Source organism: Haliotis rubra, unplaced genomic scaffold (assembly GCF_003918875.1).
Source record: "Haliotis rubra isolate DU_JTF1 unplaced genomic scaffold, ASM391887v1 Scf75, whole genome shotgun sequence".
Lineage (NCBI taxonomy): Eukaryota > Metazoa > Mollusca > Gastropoda > Lepetellida > Haliotidae > Haliotis > Haliotis rubra.
The window spans coordinates 2,047,875-2,070,704 of NW_025767468.1; the positions used below are offsets into that span (position 1 = coordinate 2,047,875).

At 38.4% G+C, this 22,830-nt stretch overlaps 1 protein-coding gene across 1 annotated transcript in view; it reads right to left on the reverse strand.

The window, feature by feature from the left end:
• LOC124260084 (microtubule-associated serine/threonine-protein kinase 3-like) overlaps nucleotides 1–22,830 on the reverse strand; it is a 194,952-nt gene that overhangs the window by 157,028 nt on the left and 15,094 nt on the right.

The window sequence follows — 22,830 nt, forward strand, 5'->3', positions numbered from 1 at the left end:
TGCCGAGCGCCAGGCAGGGACCAACAAGTACCATATTTAAACGTCTTTTGGTATGACGCGGTCGGGGATCGAACCCACGACCTTCCACTCTCCTGTAGTAATATGAAAGTCATTAACACTTGTTTTATATGTTTCATTTAACATTTTGGAAAAGTCCCAAACCTCACCACTGGCAATCACATGATGTTGTCCCATCATGTAATATTTCTCTAAAATTCAAATGTTTCACAAGCGTTAATAACAATCCAAGGGTTAAGCTCCACTTCAATGAACCATGATTTACAATGTTTCAAAAAGCCGACCATGCATTTGACAAAGAGTTTACGAAGGAGGCACAAAACAATGAAATGAGTTGGAGCTGCCTTTATAGTGTAGGAAGAATAGAGAGTGCACTGTGGCTGAAAGCTCAGCTTCCCAAGGGAGCGAGGGAGGAAGGTGAACAAACTATCCTGACTATGGCCTTGACCCCGTCAAATGGATCTAGGCTGATGAGTGCTGTCTGTTTGTAGGAAAACATTACCATAAACCTCTCCCAACACTGAGGAACAGGTTGTTGAGAGAAGGAGTGGAGCTCCCAGAATCTCTAGGTGTAGAATCTCCTGCCTTAGTATTTGTGGAGTCACATTACGAATTAGAAAGGTGCACATTCGATATCCACCTGGATTCATCAGGGGCTGATAAATGTCAAACAGCATCCTTGAGAATATTACTGCTACAATGTGTAATAAAATTGAATTATTTAATAGCCTTGCCATAATATAATAAATTGATAGTAAAAAAACAGTCTGTTTTACACAAAAAGATACATATACTGATTCAAGTGTTGACCTTACTGTTCATAAATTTAATATTAATAATATAAGCAAATCTAGAGCATGAGGTCAGCGATTGATACATTACGTTCATCTCTGTCTTTGACAATACATCAATCAATAACACATTCAATATCACATATTACTAACTGTGCAGCTACATTTACGTGGATGAACATACTGAATAATAATAATATTTGTGATAATACCACATTGGATTCCATACAAAAATGTATGCTCAAAGCGCTACATAAATAAGGTGACGGAAGTGCTACAACACATAAAACATTTGTACATAAAAAGATTGAAACTTTTGAATAATATTGTACCATATCATTGCCGTATATCATTGCCCATAAGGTGAGTTTTTCATACCTGGAGATATATATTAATCTAGGAACTCGTGACCTCCATAATATAATATTACTGTTATGACAAAGAACCCTTTACCCTTATTTCAAACAATGCATGTACACTGGGATAATCTATGTTTATTGTTTCTTCCATTCTTCTTTTTGCATCAAACTAAACATACTTGCCAGTTCAACTTACCTTAACCTTAACTTCGTTTTATTTTGTTTGTTGTTTAACACCACACTCAGCAATATTCCCGCTATATGATGTCTGTATGTAAATAATCGAGTCTGGACCAGACAATCCAGTGATCAACAGCATGAGCATCAATCAGTTGAGATATTATGACATATGTCAACCAAGTCAGGGACACTAACCACCCGATCCAGTTAGCCGCCTCTTACGACAAGCATGGGTTGCTGAAAACCAGTTAACCCAGATCTTTAAAGGACATACCTTAATTTCAACTACAATATCTTAATTTAAGATATGTCATCTTAGTAATAAATTTGTTTCATATGACACACACCATGTTACATTCAGCACAATTGTAACATTAACTCTTTATATCAAAAATCTATTTATAGTGAAACCTGTGCTGGGAGTACCTTTTTACCCTACACAGCACTCTAATAAACATTACATCTTATTTGATTTCCCATATCAAACATTATTTGAAATTATGGTTCTATAATATATATAGGACTAGTTTTGGCAACTTTGTGCTACTTTTTGACAGGAAGAACAGTCTTGAAATTGGTATTATGGCTGACTGAGCATGGAGGTTCTCAGTGTGATGGTACAAGCCGTGACACAGATCTTGATGAAGCATATATCAGTGTCTATCCTATCGACACTAATAAGATTGAGTAGTAGATGCTGCCCCTGATTTGGATAACGGGAATGTGTGCTCCCATTAGCTGACACACTACTTTGCCTTCATGGTTACTTATTCACTTTGATTCTCTTAATTACAACCTGCACAGTGGGGGACCGACTCCTCCACGATCTGGTAGGGCAACCTTCTGGCTAACTGCAGCACAGTTATACCAAGAATGGTCCCACCAAAGATTTTTCAGCCAACTTGTACCAGCTGATTTTGATCCTCATTCCATTTTAATATTTTTCAGAAATATTTCATCCAGTAAACCAGTTGGCATTTATTTTAATACCTGAGTCAAAAACTTTCACATATATTTTAAAAATACTTTCTAACTTCCAGACAATAACTACTTGATGATGAAGATAAAGAGATAAAATATACATTGTGCAAACGTTCCATACAGAAACAGTGACAATATTCTATAAACTACATAAACAAGATATATAATGAATCACATATATATGATGAGCAACAAAACATATAATAATACAAATGTGTATAATAATAATAATGGCCTAGGACAATCATATCTTCTATATTTGTTTAAAGTTGTACATGTGGTAGCAAATAATTTCTGTACTATTTGGATCATTATTTTCTAAAAAGGAGGTTAAATCTTTCAGTGGTAGTAAGGCTGAGAAAGTTATTAATTTTAGAGGAAAGGGAATTAAATAAGGACTTTCTTGCATCTGAATATTTGGTACAACACATGAAATGGTGTTCTTCTGATGATAACAGCAAATTTCCAAATTTGAGAATGATGTTTTTGTGCCTGACAACATACCATTATTTAATAAGGAGTTAAATCTGTGAATATCAGTTTGAACCTTTCACCGTTAGTCTGAGTTAGGTAAACTTCTGTTTGGTCAGGTAAGCTCAGTTCATGAATGTTTATTTGGTAAGATTAAAATGTACTTGAAATTTTGCCAAGAGACAAATTCTGGTTAGGAGACTCAAAAGATTTTCCCCTTTTGTTGATTTTTTCTGCCGTCTGCTCCCCAGACGTTTCAATTAACATGGAAGCATTACTGTTTGTATCCCAAGGGCCAACACAAAACCAGGGATGCATCTCAACTCAAATGGCAGCACTTTAACAGGAGCTATCCCTACCCCAACATCTGGTGATGATACAAATTGGCTCAACTGGATCCCCTCCTTCCTCAATCACAACCACCGACTCTCACTCCTCTTTCTGAACATTACAGTTCACTGTAGGATTGAGTGTAAGGCCATAGAAAACTACTTATCTTTCACAAATTTCAATACAAGGAGAATTTGTGGATGAACTCTATAACTATCACAAAGTTATCCAACTGAACCAAAGGGGAGACATCTAACAATGATCAGACAGGTCTAATTAGTGAGTGAGTATGGTTTTAGCAATACGCCAGCAATATCACGTCGCGGGACACCAGAAATGGGCTTCACACATTGTACCCATGTGGGTAGTCTGTCATACAGACCCTATCCAAGAAAGCCCACGCAAGTCTAGATCATGGCTCCTTTTCATTATATTTTTTTATTTTATTTGAGGCTTTTTTTCTGTAAAATATGTTCATTTCAGAGACTAGTTGTTAGTCTACCATGTTGGGAATCGAACCCGGGTCTTCAGCGTGACCAGAGGAGGCTTTAACCCAGACCCTAGGTCTAATTAGACTGCATCAGGATGACCCTGAGAAACTGGATAAGATAAGCATTACATGCCACATACCAGGTGTGGTAGACTCGGTTCCAATTGTTGGTCACAATCAAACATCCTCAGCACCTCTCTGGCTTTGTACTGACAAACTGACAGCCATCACATGGCTAATCACTTCATTCAAACAGTTTCAAATTATCCCACATTCCTGGGTGATGGTAGTTTACTGATGATTCATACCGCTCATGTCAAGTTGTCAACACACTGCTCAATTCAGGAGTCAAGGCCATCAGAGCACACAGTCAAAGCAGAATTTAAATCTTGTGTCCATTTAACAGCTCTTTTCTTAGATTAACCTGACTTCAATGTTTACTTAATTTTTCTTTACATAATGCAGACATTTTACTACAATGTTTGATTGTTATTAAATGTTATTATATATCGTCGTTTTATGGGTTTTCAGACATGTATACATCCATTGTTTTCTGTATTTTCACATGAACAGCTGTAAAACACGTCAACAACTTACTTAAAAGACACCTTGATCTTAAACATAAGCCATCATCCAATACGTATTTACAACGGCTGCGTGATGCAACCAGCCTTGTTACAGCGAGAGTAAACACTGAAGTCTGAAAACGTATGACGAACAACAACATTTAATCCTGAGATACTCACTTTGAGAATATGGGGCTTGCTTAGGGATTTGTGGCATAATTGTACTTACGGTGTAGTTGGCTTGTTCAAAATCAAATGAGGCAGGGTATTGGTTGTGCTAAATTTGTTAAGAGAGTGAGTGAGTTTAATTTTATGTGCAACATTGCAATATTCCAGCTATATGGCAGCAGACTGCCAATAAACAAGTCAGGACCACACAATCCAGTGATCAACAGCATGAGCATCGATCTACGCAATTGGGATACGATGACATGTGTCAACCAAGTCAGTGAGCCTGACAACCCTATCCCGTTAGTCACCTCTTACGACAAGCATGGGTTACTGAAGATCAATTCCGACCCCGAGCTCAATTTGTTAAGGGATAAGGTGTATTCCAATGGACAGCTGTCTCTAAATATACAAGTCTGGACCAGAAAATCCTGTGCTTGATATCATTGATTGATCAATGTGAGAGGTAACAATAGATTCAGCAAACCTGATCACCAAACTCCCATCTGGTCACCTCACAGCTGGTAATCTACGCACACCATCACCAGCTAACAATATTCACAAAGACCTGACAATAATTTAGAACAGATTAACACTGAATAAACATTCTGAACACAAACACTTTGGTTCTCAAGACCCCAGATTGAACTCGGCACTTATCAGGTTGTAGCAGACTTGACCTCCAGATCACTGACCACCAGCAACAACAAGTCTCATGCTAGATACAGTTTCCATTGCACAAGTAGACTTGCTGAAGTCTCTTTAGGCATTTATTAGATTATATTAGACTGAGCCCTGTACAGGAATGGCTAGCCTTGCTCCAAGGCTGTACTGAATGCTAAGCCCATTGGTGTATAGTAATTCTATCCTTTAAAGAGGCAAGTCTAGATAAGCGAACAGGACATCAGTCCATTAGAGGAATATTTATATTTTATAGAAATTATCATTTAAACTATTTATTATTACCTTAGAGACTTGTGCAAGTCTAATGACTGGCATCCTCAGAGTACTGTGTCCTGTCCGCTTATCTGGGCCTCCTTTCACAAAGCACTAAGGTGATCGTAAGTCACTAAGGTAACCTTAGTGCAATGTTAAAGAATGGGAGTTAAGGTTAACCTTAGTAAAGGATGCCTTGTGAAAGGAGCCCCTGGACTTATAAGGACAGAATTATTATACATCCAGGGACTTGCATGTCAGCCATCAGTACAGCCTTACAGCAAGACTAATGCAAGAGCTGTAGTAACATGAACCACACATGCCCAACATAGAATAACAAAATCGATTATTCTAAAAACATGGAATATGTATCCAACACAACATGTAAAATTTATATAATCTCATCTGTTGGGATTGAAATTTGTTAATCCAAGTCATAAGAAGATGACATATCCCCACAATGACATATCTGGCAATGTGCAAATGTTAAGCTATTTATACTCCACTTTTGGTTCAGTGCTATAGGATAACTTCGATAGCAATGAAACTTGGTAATCCAGACAATATCACAGTAAACGGAAGTGTCCACACTTACTACGTTCGACTGTAGGTCAAAAACAGAAACTTGACTATATCACTTCCCATATGTGATGAAATGACTCACTCAGTAGATACACAGTCACAGGCTTAGTGTCTACACACAGTTTTTTCAAAACAGTTCAGATTTTATTTCCACACAAACAATGCATGCATGGTTCAATGTCAGTCAGGTGTATACAGACTTGTGATAAGAACCACAAAACATGTTTCAAATTCAACTCAACAATATGACGACACAAATGTCGTTTACAATCTTTTGTCAACCCATACCATGAGTGAAATGGAGTTATCATGGGTTTTTAAAACATGAATTCATCAAAACCTGTTTCATTCAAGAAACACAATTCAACCTCTCCTATAAAACATACATCATTACTAAGTCTTGAATATAAATTTGAATTATTATCAAAACCACTAATGCATTTCAAAGGCACTCCATAACATAACACCCATACAATGAACACATTATTGGGAGTAAAGTTTTGAATAAGATTCTTAAGGCCACAACAGAAGCGTTGTCACAACCCATGGTGATATCATGCCGAGTCACGGCGCCGAGTGACGTACAGCACTGTAATCACAACCACGCAGTCTACAACCTGTCTTATCAACAACCCCATTGACTGATCACAGGGATCGTGTCAAACATTCAGCTACAAATAAACACAAGCGTTGAACAAACATCCTCTCAAGAGTGTTGTAAGGCAATCATGTATGCTCATGAACAACAAAATATATTGTCACTGACATAGTTGCAAGTATCAGATTTCTCAAATGCATATGTTTTATTTGCCAAGCATACCAGCGGAATCAAGTATGAAAATCAAGTCGTGAAATTTGATACATTCCCTGTGTGTTGATCCTTTCCATGATCAGTGGGGTGGAGGCCCACTGCATTGACATCCAGTCTCATGTAGATGGGGTATGTAATTCTGTACTGCATGCAGATACTGATAGGAAATACATGTTTATCTGACACATACCGATAAAATATCACACTCATAATCTTCCTTAAAACTTAAAATATGATGAAACCTAATAAGCACTGGCTGATGGACATTGCATGATAAAATATAACCATATTGCTAAGAGTGCAGTTGGTCTAATACCTGCCAGGTCTCAGACTATGGGCTTAAGAAAATATATAGTTTACTCAAGTTTACATGATAAAAGGAACTTAAGTAAATTATATATGGCATGGAAGCTATTTAGTATTGTTATAAGATAAGTAAAATCTGTTAGATTGACTTATCTTCTCCGAGAACTGTCAGCTGTTGTGCAGGGACCATCATGAACAACAAAATATATTGTCACTGACATAGATAACAAAATCTCCCTTGTATTTGATTGTTTTCCCAAAATGTATGATCAGCATATCTGGATTTGTCAAGAATCCTCCACAAAACACCCAAACCTAAAAAAATATACTACTTCCACGATTCAGTTTTATACATTCTTAGTTTTTCTAAAGTTGCATTCAACGTAACAATACCAATCATCAATGACAGAGAATAACCAGTCTTCTTTATCCACCAAAAAAGATTCCACTGTTAACACAAAATAATCGTAAAAAATTACATGAGTGGATCACTGAAAATCTGTTGGTTGGTTTGTTGTTTAACGCTGCAATGAGCAACACTGACTGACTGAGTTTAGTTTTACGCTTTTAGCAATATTCCAGCAATATCACGGGCAACACCAGAAATGGGCTTAACACATTGTGCCCATGTGGGGAATCGAACCCGTGACGAATAACACTTTAACCACTAGGTAGCAACAGTTCAGGTATTACCGTATATGTCTGTAAATGATTGAGTCTGGACCAGACAATCCAGTGATCAACACCATGAGCATCGACCTACACAATTGTGAAAATCTGTAATGGAACCAGGGTGCCCTTGTACAAAGCGATCTTAGCTCTAAGGTGATCGTACCCCCTACACCTTAACATAGACTTACGACAGTCGTAGCTCTACGGTTGTTTTGTACAACGGCACCCAGGTGTTTATAAAAGGGTAACAGTGTCCTACTATAAAGTTATAACCATGTCTACGTTTGTATACTCTACAATTAAAATGAGTTCTACTTCTTCTTTTTCTGCCACACCAAAAGCATGACCTCCACTCACCTAATTTGCTATAAAAGGTGTTTTTGGCCTGTCACATTATATGCAGTGCTTTCATATTTATTAGACTATTTTTAAGTCCTATTTTGAACTTGCTACAGACTCAGGGGCTCTAAGATTGTTCAAACAAAATCCCCAATTACCACAAGACTTACTTTGTTGACAACTGAAGATGAGGAAGAAATATACACCAACTTGTGAGCTTGCCAAACATGAAAAGTTCCAACGTGCTTTAAGGAAAAAATTGTAACTATAATTTGGCAACCGTTTGAAGGTTACAAGTCTGGTTAGGAAAGATAGGGTACAGATAGAAGACCAGAGGGCTAATTGCTGAAAAATATAGTCTCTGGTAATAACAGAGGTCAAGGCCCCTGCCTCCTTCCAATCTGAAGCATTGTGGCTAATCTGTTAACCCCTTCACTCTATCACTTCCTACACAGGGCAGATCTTCGACATTCCTTCCAGTCTTTTATCTGATGTTCAGTCTGTCATACAGACCCTGAAACCCTGAATTATATCCAGTATATCTCACACAAGTCTGCAATAGTTGGCAAGTGTATAACTACGGTTTTAGTTCCAGTTTAAAATAATGAGAACCTTCCGGCTCCTTATCATTACATTTTATTCAGATAATTGAACAACTGTTTTCAAATAAAACCTTGTCATTTCAGAGACTAGATGTTTGTCTGGCTCAGTCAGTCTCACCTTTTATCAGTCCCTTGGTCAAACTGACTATTCATTTGATTTCTATACACTGACACTGATCTAGTATTATAGATTTTTTACCATGAACATTTTTATCTTCTCCATTAGCCTATAAAATGAAAGCAAGCAACAAAGTATATTGACCTGAAGGCATGCCAGCTTCGGCCCCAGCCCTTCCTGTTTTCTACTTCCTGGTCCTAACTAGGGCTGGAGGCAGGTACCATCTTGATTTGTGTACACAATACTTCCCCCAGTCTTTAAACAAACTATCTCACAACAGGGATAACATATGTCATAAAATATTTACTGAAATCTAAATACTGCATCACACTGAATAACCAGTTTATCAGTCAGTATCGTATCAACAACAGTCTGTGGCACAGATTTGATATATGTATAATTTTGACGGAAACAAATAATTCCTTTAAATTGAAAAGAATGCATTGAAAATGGATTCATAACCTCAGGAAATCTAGACTTGCTTCATTTAGTACTTTAGCATTGGATAAAGTCCTGGGAGAAAGGGGAAAGATTGTGGTTCAGAGACTGGGAGATCTGCACCCAAAAACATCTCTAGGCATCACTTAAAGTTGAAATGAAATACAGGCTGTCTTTAATATCAAAGTATTTGTTGTTCCGAGAACTGAAACCAGACAAAGACAGAGGCAGCAACAAACCACCAAATGGAACATTCCTGCAGCTGTCAGAATCTGCCAGAATCTGCCCAGACACATTACCCCCAGGTCCTATTCCACAATGGACAAGGTAACTCCCATACTTTAACATTGGCTTACCCATAGTTGTGGAACATGAACCTGGCCGTTTAGACATCATTGCTATCAATCAGAGGCAAATTTTCTTTTATCTAACATTTTTCAAAGGTACTTAGGTCATTACATCTCATTAAGGAACTTTGCTTCTGAAACAAATCCCTCCTAAACTCAGTACTGCCACCATCTGCTTGGGTCTGTTACATACAAAACATCCTTGACAAGCCTCAGTTCATTGCACTGATCATACATTTGCAAGTCAGCAACTCATTCTAACTATTCAGCAATATTGATCTATAAAATTTTAATTTTAAGGTGTTATGGAGGCTGAGTTAGTTGAAAAGAAACTTGGCACAGTTGCTGAATACTGAGCTCACACAATAGGCACAATGCCAATGTTTAAAACTGCAACTTTTCACATACTCAATAGGAACACTTTAGCCTACTTTAACAATAGTTAAACTTAATATTGTAATTAAATTGTCCAACACAGAGTGTACAATTCAGTCCAGAGTAATTAGTGCGTGTTGTAGAAAGCTCCCGAGACCAATAAGTATGAAATATTAACACCGGGGAGGAATATGTAATCATTGCTACACCGACAGAACTTGACATGGATGTCAAAAACTAAATGTCATTTCCTATCAGCGGTGGTCTCCTGTGGGTCATATTCCTCTTACACAATACGTATTCTGAAAGTCAGAATTCTAATCGAACAGTCAGCAGTGCAAACGCCTAAGAGAAGAAATGGATTTAGCAGAGTGTTTTAACATTCGGTTGTTGATTAGAGAGCATTGTCTGGAATGAGGTTAAGTGATATAGGGTTTAACATAGCGTTCAATATAACTGCACTTCTATAGCAATGTGCATGCATGTGTGTGTATGTGCATGGCTGCTTGACATCTAAAAGGTGAGGTGAGGTGAAATCGGGTTTTACGTCGTACTTGAGAATATTTCACTCATATGACGACGTGCATGCGTGTGTATGTGTATGTGCAGCTGCTTTTACTAGCCCAGACTTAAGCTGGTTTTATAGTGCTAGCCCACTGAGATACCATGCGGCAGTGAAGCATGAATACCCCACTCAGACACATTATACTGACTCCGAGCCGACCAGTCCTTGTTGTGCCCATTAATGCCGAGCGCCAGGCAGGGACCAACAGGATCGAATCCGTAACCTTCCGCTCTCCAGGCGGACGCTCTAACCACTACACCACGGAGGCGGTCACACCTAAAAGGACATATGTTTGTTTTATGGTGCTAGTCTACTGACATACCATGCTACAGTTTAACCATATACACCACTCAGACACAATATGCTGACGCTGAGATAACCAGTCCTTCTCATATCCCCTTCCAGGGTAACAACAAGTACCATCTGTTAAGGTCTTCTGATATGAGTGAGAGAGTAAGGTTTTATGCCACTATTAGTAGTATTCCAGTAATATCATGGCTTGTGACACCAGAATTGGACTCCCAAGCCGACCAGTCCTTGTTGTACCCATTAACGTCGAGCGCCAGGCAGGGACCAACAAGTACCATATTTTAACGTCTTTTGGTATGACGCGGTCGGGAATCAAAAACGCGACCTTCCGCTCTCCGGGCGGACGCTCTAACCACTACACTGACTAACTGACTGACTGAGTTTGGTTTTACGCCTCTTTTAGCAATATTCCAGCAACATCACGGGGGGGACACCAGAAATGGGCTTCACACATTTTACCCATGTGGGGATTCAAACCCTGGTCTTCGGCGTGACGAGCCAACGCTTTAACCACTAGGCTCTAACCACTACACCATGGAGGCGGTCTTCTTTACATTGTACCCATGTCAGAAATCGAACCTGTATCTATAGTGTGACAAGCAAACGCTTTAACCCCTTGGCTACCCCACCACCTCCTTTTGGTATGACAACTGGAAACAGACCACCAGCCTTTCAATTTCCATGACAATGAGCTATCCATTAGGCAGTCTTTGGGTATAAGTAACATTTTCTAAAATCATACATTAATAAGTGGATTCATAAATGCCTTTTTTGGGTGACCAACAAACACCATTTAATAGTCCATAGACCACTGTTACAACATTATACATAACAAACAACCACCATGTTACATAAAATGATTATGTCAACCTGTAAAAATATAAAACAGAAGGGTGGTGGGGTAGCCTAGTGGTTTAAGCATTCGGCTCGTCACGCCAAAGGCCTGGGTTTGATTCCCTACATGGGTACCATTTTTCTGGTGTCCCCCGCCATGATATTGCTGGAATATTGCTAAAAGCGGCGTAAAACCATACCCACTCACCATAAAACAGAAAATCTTCATGTGATTTTCCAAACCCAGATTGGCAAGACAACTCAACTCTAAAACTGACACCAGGACAAAATCCTTCATACATACTTAATGGCTGGAGACACCTATTACTGAGCATTACCTATACTGCTGGAATACAAGCAGTCAATTGATTCCTTGTCATTGGCTCAGTGTAACCAGGCTGCCTAGTTCTGTAACATACTGCGGGGGAAACACCACACATTGCTGTCCAGATAATGTTTATTCACATCAACAGCACAATACTGATCAGATCCCTATTTACTGGGTATAGATTCCATACAAGTGTAAATAATGCATCGCCATAGATTGGCCGTAGCTTAGCAACTTATTGCATAAACTGTAAAGGAATACAAGATTACCACAAATGTGCCAACAAAAAATACCCAAAGAACATATTCTAAAGACCAGAAAGTGAATACAGTTTTATGCCATTTCTTGTTTTTATTTTTTCATTTTTGCTCTATCCGTACAATTTCACAGTTTAGGACATCAGGAATGGGCATCAAGTAGTGTTCATATTCAGGAATCAAACCCTGGCCTTTGGTGGGACAAGTGAATGCCTTAACCACTAAGCCACTGTTCCTTAATATGTTAAATGACAATTATATACACTACTACTTTCTTTGGAAAATGAAAGTTGGGTGCAATATTCCAGCTGTATCATTGTCAGATCAACTTTCTTACAAATTATATCTCAGCCAGGTGAGTGAGTGAGTGAGTGAGTATGGTTTTATGTCACTTTTAGCTATATTCCAGCAATGACAAGGTGGGGGAAACCAGGAATGGGCTTCACACATTGTACCCATGTGGGGAAACGAACCCGGGTCTTCGGTGTGACAAGCTAGTGCTGATTGAAAGACTGACTGACTGACTGACTGAGTTTGGTTTTACGCTGCTTTAAGCAATATTCCAGCAACATCACGGCGGGGGAAACCAGAAATGGGCTTCACACATTGTACCCATGTGGGGATTCGAACCCGGGTCTTCGCGCGACGAGCCAACGCTTTAACCATTAGGCTACCCCACCGCCCCTGATTGAAAAAGTAACGCAAGGTTCCCAATACATAAACAGTGTTCAGCATTACAAGCTAGCATAACTATTTAACTTATTATAGGCTTAAGAATATTGTAATGCTACAAAGGCTTTGTGGATCAGGCCCTAGGGCAAAAAGACAACCAGGTCACATATTCAACCATCCACTTCATTCTTGTTGATTTTTACAGCAATATTGAGTACACTGACAACATATTACAAAAATACAAAATTCCACAATTTTGAAAATCTGGGAACAAGTGTGAACTGTTGCAGTTAGCAAAGCAGCACACAAATACCCAAGTCCATTGTCCCACAACGGAAGCACATCTTCAGCAGCCATTGTGCTGGATGGCCTGCCAAACGCAACTGATGCCTGCAGCCAACTAAATAAGACTGTTTTCACCAAACAGGAAGGACCTCAAGGACATAGCATTTAGGACTGACAGCCTAAGCTAGATCTATGTACAACAGTGAGCAGAAACAACATACACAATTTAACTGTGCTGCAGAAATCTACAGCTTTCCACAGAAACAGGTTACTGCAGAAACAACAAAGACCCCGCTGTATGAAAGAATTTGTCCATTTTGTGCATGAGTGGAAAATGAGGTTCATTTCTTTTAATGTCAGCAGACGACTATTTTTCTGAACACACTTCGAAGGAACTGACAGATGTAGCAAACTCTCTTGGGGATCCCAGCAACTTCCTGTATAGTTAAGCTGAAATGTTTATACTACTTTATGATTATAGCAAAGTAAAATTTGTGGTACCTTTGAATCTTTATAACCTTGGTTTAGTGTACTTCCTTTCATCATGGTCTCATAAAATTTCTGAAGTTGATAGATTTTACCTCCTTTCGTGATAATGTGAAATTGTTAAATACTAAAATGTCAGATCTGGGGGCAGTTGGGTAGCCTAGTGGTTACAGTGTCGGCTTCTCATGCTGAAGACCCCGGTTTGATTCCCACATGGGTACAATGTGTGAAGCCCATTTCTGGTGTAGCCCCCCACCCCCATCAAGATTGCTGGAATATTGTTAAAAGTGGTGCAAATTCTCACTCAGTCAGTCACTCTGTGATATTGCTAAAAGCGTCATAAAACTAACCTATATCATTCACATTATAATTCATCTGCTCAATCATATGTTAATGACATGCAAAAGGAAGCTACTACTGTCATAATATACAAATATGATGTGCATTTTTATTATCATATTAGGTAACTGATATATGATCAAATGATGCTGTTTCAGTGTCCTAATATACTCTGGGTGAAAGGTGTTTTGATGTATGTAACTATAGTAAACCTTAACATGACACCGACAATGAAATGTCAATCTCTATTCTATATACAATACTCCCTTCCTGAATTCCACTCCACTGCTTGTCTTTCAGTATCAGTCTAGACACTGTAATTGGGCCCTTGTGTGGCTCTCAGATTGTGTTTTTATGTGCTTAGGGTTATCATTGACTGGTGGATTTATACATCTTACAGAAGAGTCAAAATAGTGCTTAAAACTTGAAAATGGTGCTTAAAACTTCAAAGTGGTGCTTAAAATTCAAACTAAAAACCCCAACTTGCTGGGGCCACTGTTTTCTCTTGTGCCCCTTTTAGAAAGTTCATGGCAATTAGCGATATTACAGTTTGAAAAATCTTGAACTAATTATTTTAATGATAACAATGTACACAAAACATATACAGTGCCAGTTACAACTGACAGAATGTGATACTATGGATTCAATGTCTTAGGCCTAAAAAAAAAAATGTTGTGGTTCTGATTACCCGACCGACCCTTAAATTCTGGTGCCGACCCTATTTTTTTTTAAGCGATATGAATAAAATATGCTATCAGATACCATTGTTTTTTTCCCGGCACCGAGAGACATCGGTCATTCTGAAAGTTAAAGTCAACATGATGGCCGAAAGTTTGATTGAATAAACAATTACACATTGATAAATGTGTTATTAGTTTGTACTTTACTTCTAAAAAAATGTTGAAAAAAAAAAATCCTACCTAAAAGTTTAAAGAGGTGTAATCGGAACCACAACATTTTTTGTATTTGGCCTTACCATGACATTCTTGCAGTGAATCTTATAGTGAATGAGGTTATGACAGAACATCTACCAAATATTTTCTTAACATAATGATTATCAATAATATCAAAGTAGGTTAATTAATACATGCTTGCACACAACCAGAAAAATCCTAATCAGACTATAACATCTATCATAGTAATCATGATTGGCCAAGCAGATTGAACTGTTCCAACCAATGACACACATCTATCCAAAAATTTCAATCCCTCATATTTCCTATTAATGATCAGTCCCCCTACATAGGCCAGATTACTTAATGAACCTTGTAATGTTCAATTATCTGAATATTTGCTTCATGGCTTCCTAGCGAACCATTCATCACAAGGGAACTGTTTCAGATGTGTGAGCTTAGTGCATTGAGAGCCATTCATCCCACCAGACTGACCAATTATCTAGCAGGATTGAACATTGGTCAACCTGTTGATACTTCATGCATCCATTTCCCTCACAACTAATTGTATGTTGTAGTATATGAGGACCGTACTGACGTCAATAGAACACAAGCTTCATCAATACAGGAAGCAAAATATCGTCAGTTACTAACCACCACGGAATGGTTGCCCACAGTAAATAATCATGAGATTTTTATCACTGGATTAGTTGTTTAAACCTAGCCCGTATTGTTTGATTCCATTAATGACAGCAAATCATTGCCACTTGATATGGATTATACCCATGTCACCCTGTTTTTATTCCATGACGTCAGTTCGCAACACGCGCTACAAGATGAAATTATCTATAATGCTGGGTCTCTGATTACATACAATTTTGATAGAAACAAATAATTCTTTTTCAATTAAAAAGGAGCCCCAGTGAGATGGGAGATCTTGAGGAAATCTAGACTTGTTTCATTTTGGGTTTTAGCATAGCAGAAAAGACCGGACAGAAGGGAAAATAATGCAGTTCAAGAACTCCGAGACATAGTAGACTGAAGCTAGTGATTAGTTCATTTTTGTTTGATCCAGTAAGGTAAACATATCTCGAAGAACAAACATCACTGAAACTTATGAAAAAGACAGTATTAGACTGGAAGACTAAAACATTCTGGGCACTGACTGATTTATATGGCTAATTAACTTACAATTGGAAAAACATTGAAACACATGTTGCTTAAGCTACCAGTAATAATTTCCTCTTAATGATCATTAGGATAACGATATTGCCATGTTGATTACCGTTATATTGGAACATTAACTCTGACGAAACAAAAACACTGACAGTCCTTATAAGACAACATGACAGCCTTGACCCTGAAGTTTAGATTTATTATCTACCATTTCGACAGGTGAGTAAATGAATACAGATTACAAGTTGCTTTCAGCAATGTGAACACACCCGACTTCAAACAAGTAGGAAATCAGATGCTGGACTCCACCTCAGAGCATTGGTAGAGTGAGTGAGTATGGTTTTACGTCGCTTTTAGCAACATTCCAGCAATATCATAGCAGGGACACCAGAAATGGGCTTCACACATTGTACCCATGTAGGGAATCGAACCCGGGTCTTCAGTGTGACAAGCGGACGCTTCAACCATTAGGCTACCCACCGCCCCAGAGCATAGTTAGAGCAACACGCGAGTTGCAGCATCAGTAGCACTGAGAATTGCTGGATGAGTCATCAATCAACAGGCTGCATGATTGTGAAAAAAAACACTTCCTGCTGTGGTTTCTAAAACCAAGTAATATTTCTGACCTGGACACTATATTATTGATTGTGCAGGATTTCTCTGTCAAGAGCACAACTATCCTGGAAATTACATTTTGGAATAATGACAACTCAGCAAAATAGTTTTTCTGGGATATAGAAAATCTAACACTTGACGATTTCCAAATCATTTTTATGCTTGCACATTCTTAAACCAGGCTGACAATATTTGAAGACATTAACAAATGATTTTGTATGTCCTGGGTGCAGTTGTACAAAGCAATCTACGCAGTAAGGTGATCGTCACGTCACTCTCATACCTTAGCCCTAAAGGTTGTTTTGAGCAAAAGCACCATGATGAATAAACCAAGAGTTTAATCAAGACAATTTTCATCTTCTTGCTACTCCAATTCTTTGCATCAAATGGGATCTCTTCCTTTCCTCTGTGTATTCTTTGACAATGTGTGAGTATGAATAAGTTTGGTTTATCACCTACATACATTTAACACTGAGAACCACTTTTTAGCCCTAATGAATCATTAACTTGGCAATGAGTTGTTTCCGCAAGGTACAGATGGTCCTTGTATGCACAGCAGCATTCATCCTGCCATTTAATACATGTTACAGATAAAACTGCCTTAAGTGGACAGCAAATGTGATAATGGCCGCATCCGACGCACAAGCAAAAAGTCTGGGTAATTAACACCACAATTATTTGACCTGCATTTAATCCCACTGCCTGTTTTTTCACAAGGACAACCAATGTGACTTTCACAATGACAGGAATCGATCGCCTTGATAACATGTAAACACAGGTTGTGTCCCTGTAATCTCCCAACATCGATGCTATGTTGTCAATTTCCGATACCAAAGCCAGGACAGTTTGCTTCCAAGAGGAAGATTCTGGTAAATCATGGTGTCATGGCAACCTCAGAGCATCAGCCCAGTCTGGGATGTCTCAGAAGTCCTTATCTCAAATCAATATCTTTTATAGATGCCCATCTTACCACAAAAAAGCCAACTTTATCAACAAGAAGCCATTTGGGAAGCGAATAACCAAGGATAATTTCATAAGAGCCATGATCACAGTACCTGGGGGTCATCCATGATAAATAAATGATGTCTGGATTAGCTATGGGAAAACCACTTAAGGGTACCAACCAAATAGCCCAATAAAATTCAGACTGTCCGGAGGTGAAAAGGTTCTCATCTCTGAGATAAATGAAGTAGAATTCTGTAAGGTACCCATGTACAGATTTAATCACAGGACATTACTCTGTGGCGTAAGCACCATCTTTCAGATGTCTTTGAGGGTGAGATTTCTATACATCATCAAATATTTTCCAAAACCCTAATCAAATAGATTGCAATACATCTTGATACTTTCATTTAAATCCCACTGATTTAGGCCAGACAATTCAAGACTCAGTATTTGGTTACCATGGGTACTATGATCGTAATGTCATGACTTATTCATAAGTTAATTTAAACAGCCATTCACCGGCCTGCATCAACGAATGGAGTAGAAATTGCAACGAAACAGCTATTTGCTTTCAGAATCAGATCTTTCCCCCATGTATATGCTTTAAATGGTTGGCCTCACAGGCACTGAACAACATTATTTTCCCAGCACTTCATGTGATGCCATAGCTCTAAAAGAAGTCAAAATGTTGTGAATCTCCAATCTCATGAAGGCTCCCTTTCAATTACATGTATCTGTTTGATTCAACTAATACATCTTTAGAAACAAACTGTCTACTTACTAGCATTATTTTAAATAGATGTGAAATGAAACTTCTTTCAACATCAGAATAGTTATGATGCATCTAACTTGAATAAATGTTGAAAGAACATAGGAACAAAATGGATTAAAGCATAACAATCCACATAGCCGTAATAACATCCCTCTTTGACTCTGATGTAAAAGCTCTTTGATCTCTGAACTGCTCAGACTTAATTAATCTAAGACCCAAGAAAAGAAATCATTTTTTTTACATTTCATTAGGTTTGAAAATATCTCCTTTGTTTGCAACCTTGGGGGATTATGTTTCCTTCCCACTCAGCCAAATTACCCTGCTCATAATACATGATGAGAGCATGTCATGTCCAGACAGATTGCATCAGAATCCTGGTCCTAATGACTTCCTCAAACCAGCCAGCTCAGTCTGTTACCGTGCAGTAATTAAAGCAAATACTGACTAAATTACACACGGTTCCACGCAAAATCGATGGCAGAGCTTACTGCCAGATTTTGAAATCGATAGAGAAACACAGACCATCACACCTTGCTCCTGGTTATCAGTTGTGTCACAAAAGTTGCTATTACAAAACCATTAGTCACAGGAATAGTTTTAAAAAAGGTCTGAGACTATTTACCAGTACTACAGCATGGCTGCTGGCTTGTGAAAGAAACTAATACCTGAAATGATAGTTATACCAATCCTATACACCACGTCTGTTTCACAGTCCTATTTTAAAGCATTCTGCATCAAATTTCAGTCACATCTACTTGACACTTGTGTCATATGAGTGAGGTTAGTTTTACGCCACTTTCAGCAATATTCCAACAACATCACTGCGGGGAACATCAGAAATGGGTTTCACACATTGTACTCATGTGGGGAATTGAACCCGGGTCTTCGGTGTGACGAGCAAACACTTTAACCACAAGGCTACCCCTGTGTCATATGGAGTCGACATTCCCATGTTACATGACTGAGAAACAACTAGGGCAACATCCATACACAGGAATGCTGCAAAACACAAACATTGTATAAATACTGATAAAATACAGGCACTCTCTTAAACGAATACAACTTCCTTGAGATACCTTAGACAATAGACAAACCAACACAGGCTAACAGGATATAGTCAATCTGCATTCCTGTAAACAAAATTGTGAATAATTTTTTGTTGTTGTCTTTTTATCAGAAACTTTCTGCACATAAACCTTGTGAAAAAGTGATACATTTTTTTATAAATAATCAAAACTAATCCCAGTACAAGATGTCAAACGATATTTACTACTCAAAACATGACTCAGGAAACACCTGATTCTTTCATTTTACTCTAGCCAATTGGCTTCTAGAATAACACAGAATAACAGAATTGGCTGTTCCTAGAATACTTTTGAGCAGTATACAACTTCACTGAAACTTCCAGCAGAGTTTTTAATCTCTTTTACAGTTAACATTGTAAACAGAAAAGTCGGTGATAAACAGTATACAGTGTCTTACTGGTATACACTCCTATTACAGGGAGGTGTTGAGAGTGTAGGTAGTTTGTACACAACAACACCGAGGATGTTATGGACTAACACCTAGTCTCTGAACGTACATCATTTTGAAATAAATAAATAATTCCCATCAAATTGAAAGGGATCCCCAGTGAGATGGGAGATTCACCTGAGGGAATCTAGTCTTGCTTCATTTCTTTTGCAGAAAGTCCAGGGCAGAAGTGAAAATACTGCACTTCAGCAAAAGGGTTATTACCATACTTTATATTGTGAGTGAGTGAGTGAGTTTAGTTTTACACCACACTCAGCAATATTCCAGCTATATGGCGGCGGTCTGTAAATAATCAAAGCTGGACCAGACAATCCAGTGATCAACAGCATGAGCATCGATCTGCACAATTGGGAACCGATGACCAGTGTCAACCAAGTCAGCGAGCCAGCCCACCGATCCTGTTAGTCGCCTCTTACGACAAGCATGTACCAAGCATGGGTTGCTGAAGACCTATTCTACCCCGGATCTTCACGGGTCACTTCATATTATGAATGTAGACATTTGCCCCAAGACTGTGGCTAGCAAGGTTATGCTGTTATCTATTTGTAAAATATTGTAACTCTAATGAAAATGTCTCCGAGAAACAACATTGGGCTTGCTGTCTGTATCAGAGCATTTTAAGCCAAGCCTAAACTTATCTCTGAGCGTCATTTGTCAGTTTAGAGTTATTGTGTTTTCAGAGCTCACTTGCCTTCATAAATTAACTGGACTCAGACTACGGACTAGTACCTAAAGTTGCAGACTGGGCATTTGTGGCAAAATTGTTTTGGGCACATATAGATATTATTGCTCGGTTTCATTGAGTGTGGGAACATTTTAGACAAGATTCACCAAGGTCCACCTTTTGTAAGATTTTCATGCCCATACCAACAGGTTATATTCTTAAATTTCAAACTTCTTGAGTGGGAAATCATGTTCTTCAGTATCCATTTGTTTGGGTTTGTTTGTTGTTTAAGGCTGCAGTCAGCAATATTCCAGCTATATAGTGTTCAGTATCCATAGTCAGGTTGAACATTCCATAAATCTACAGTTTACGCAAGTGTAAACATGGATAAGTGAGTTCCAAACACTTTAGACATTTGATGAGTTTCCAATATGAAGGTTTCAACTTTATAAGCAGTTCATGTCATGACACATATCTCCCAAACAACAATATCTTCAGCATAAGGCAATAATTCAAAGTATTGGACCCAACATTTACAGGCGTCTGTAACAAGATGTACCCTGTACATGATCACATAAGTTTACCCACAAAACTGTTGAATGGCCACTGCAAGGATCTTAAACAAATAGGGAAGGGGTCATTCCATAAAGTCATAATAATCCAAGACACTTGAGCATAAGATACAAAAAGAGACCAACTTGAGTCTACAATGACTGGGCAAGTCTTGGAAACTTAACATTGCTCTGGGCTTCTTTTGGTTGGTTGGTTGGTTGGTTGGTTGGCTTTTGGCTCCTGAAACTTAGCATTGCTCTGGGCTTCTTTTGGTTGGTTTTGGTTGGTTGGTTGGTTGGTTTTGAAAGCTTTAGCTCCTGAAATTTAGCATTGCTCTGGGCTTCTTTTGGTTGGTTGGTTGGTTGGTTGGTCTTGAAAGCTTTAGCTCCTGAAATTTAGCATTGCTCTGGGCTTCTTTTGGTTGGTTGGTTGGTTGGTCTTGAAAGCTTTAGCTCCTGATACTTAGCATTGCTCTGGGCTTCTTTTGGTTGGTTGGTTGGTTGGTTGGTTTTGAAAGCTTTAGCTCCTGAAATTTAGCATTGCTCTGGGCTTCTTTTGGTTGGTTGGTTGGTTGGTTCATCTTATATTTCAAATATGACAACTAAATTTCTGGTACAAAAGTCTATCTAGTTCAGTTAACTGAAATCAGTTTTTCATAATGACACATGACAGGGCATGTTCCCAGGTTATTCCCAAACTGTGTTCAAACCAAACAACAGGTTTCATAAATTCAGCAGAAGATACTACCACACACAACATGGGATATGAAAATGACATATCCAGGTCAGAGAATGATTGAGTGAACCAAACTACGAAATGTTGGCCTCATAAATTAACTGGTGAAAATTCGTCTCTATCAAAAATGTTTTCCTCAGAATACTTCCCAGCTTGCCCACACCATAGTAACTTGTATCATTTAACTTGTGTTGTTTAACACTCCAGTTTTTTGTTATACGGTCCCCTTGTAAGACACAAAACTGTGTTACATGAGTCACTTAAAAACTGTGCCTACTGGGGATGTACACATCCAACACTCTACATCAACATGTGACATCATTCACATATAAAATATGGCCTGATTATGCGTAATAAATGCAGCAAACACTGACTACACCTGTACATCTACATATCTCAAGAATATAAATGTTCCTGTGATGCTTACAGAATAATATATGGCATACTTTGTTGATTCTAGATTCTACTCAACTCAAGAATGCAACGTGTGTGACGAAAGATAACAATGCTTTTTATCGTGGAGAAAAAATGGGTTGGTGCTATGTTTTTATAGTAGGCGAGAATTATTTGTAAGTTTGTTTTTTAATGCTGCACTGTGAAACATTCGATCTATATGAGAGCTGTCTCGAGTGAGTAAGAATGATACTACACCACTTTTAGCAATATTCAAGCAATATCATGTGATGAGCGAACGCTTCAACCACGAGACTACCCACCACCCTGACAGCAGTTTGTAAATAATCGCGTATGGATCAAACAATCCTGTGAAATAAAAACAAATCTATTCAATTGGGATACAATCACCTGCATCAACAAAGTCAGATAGCCTGGCCACCCGATCATCACCAATCTTAGAATAATGGCGAAATGGTGCAGGTAAACCAAGTATAATAATCAAGGTAAATATGAGATTAAGACTCACCATCACACTCTGTTACTTTGGCCACTTGTCCAGTAAACTGTATCTGGACAAGTAAGCTGGTTGATGAA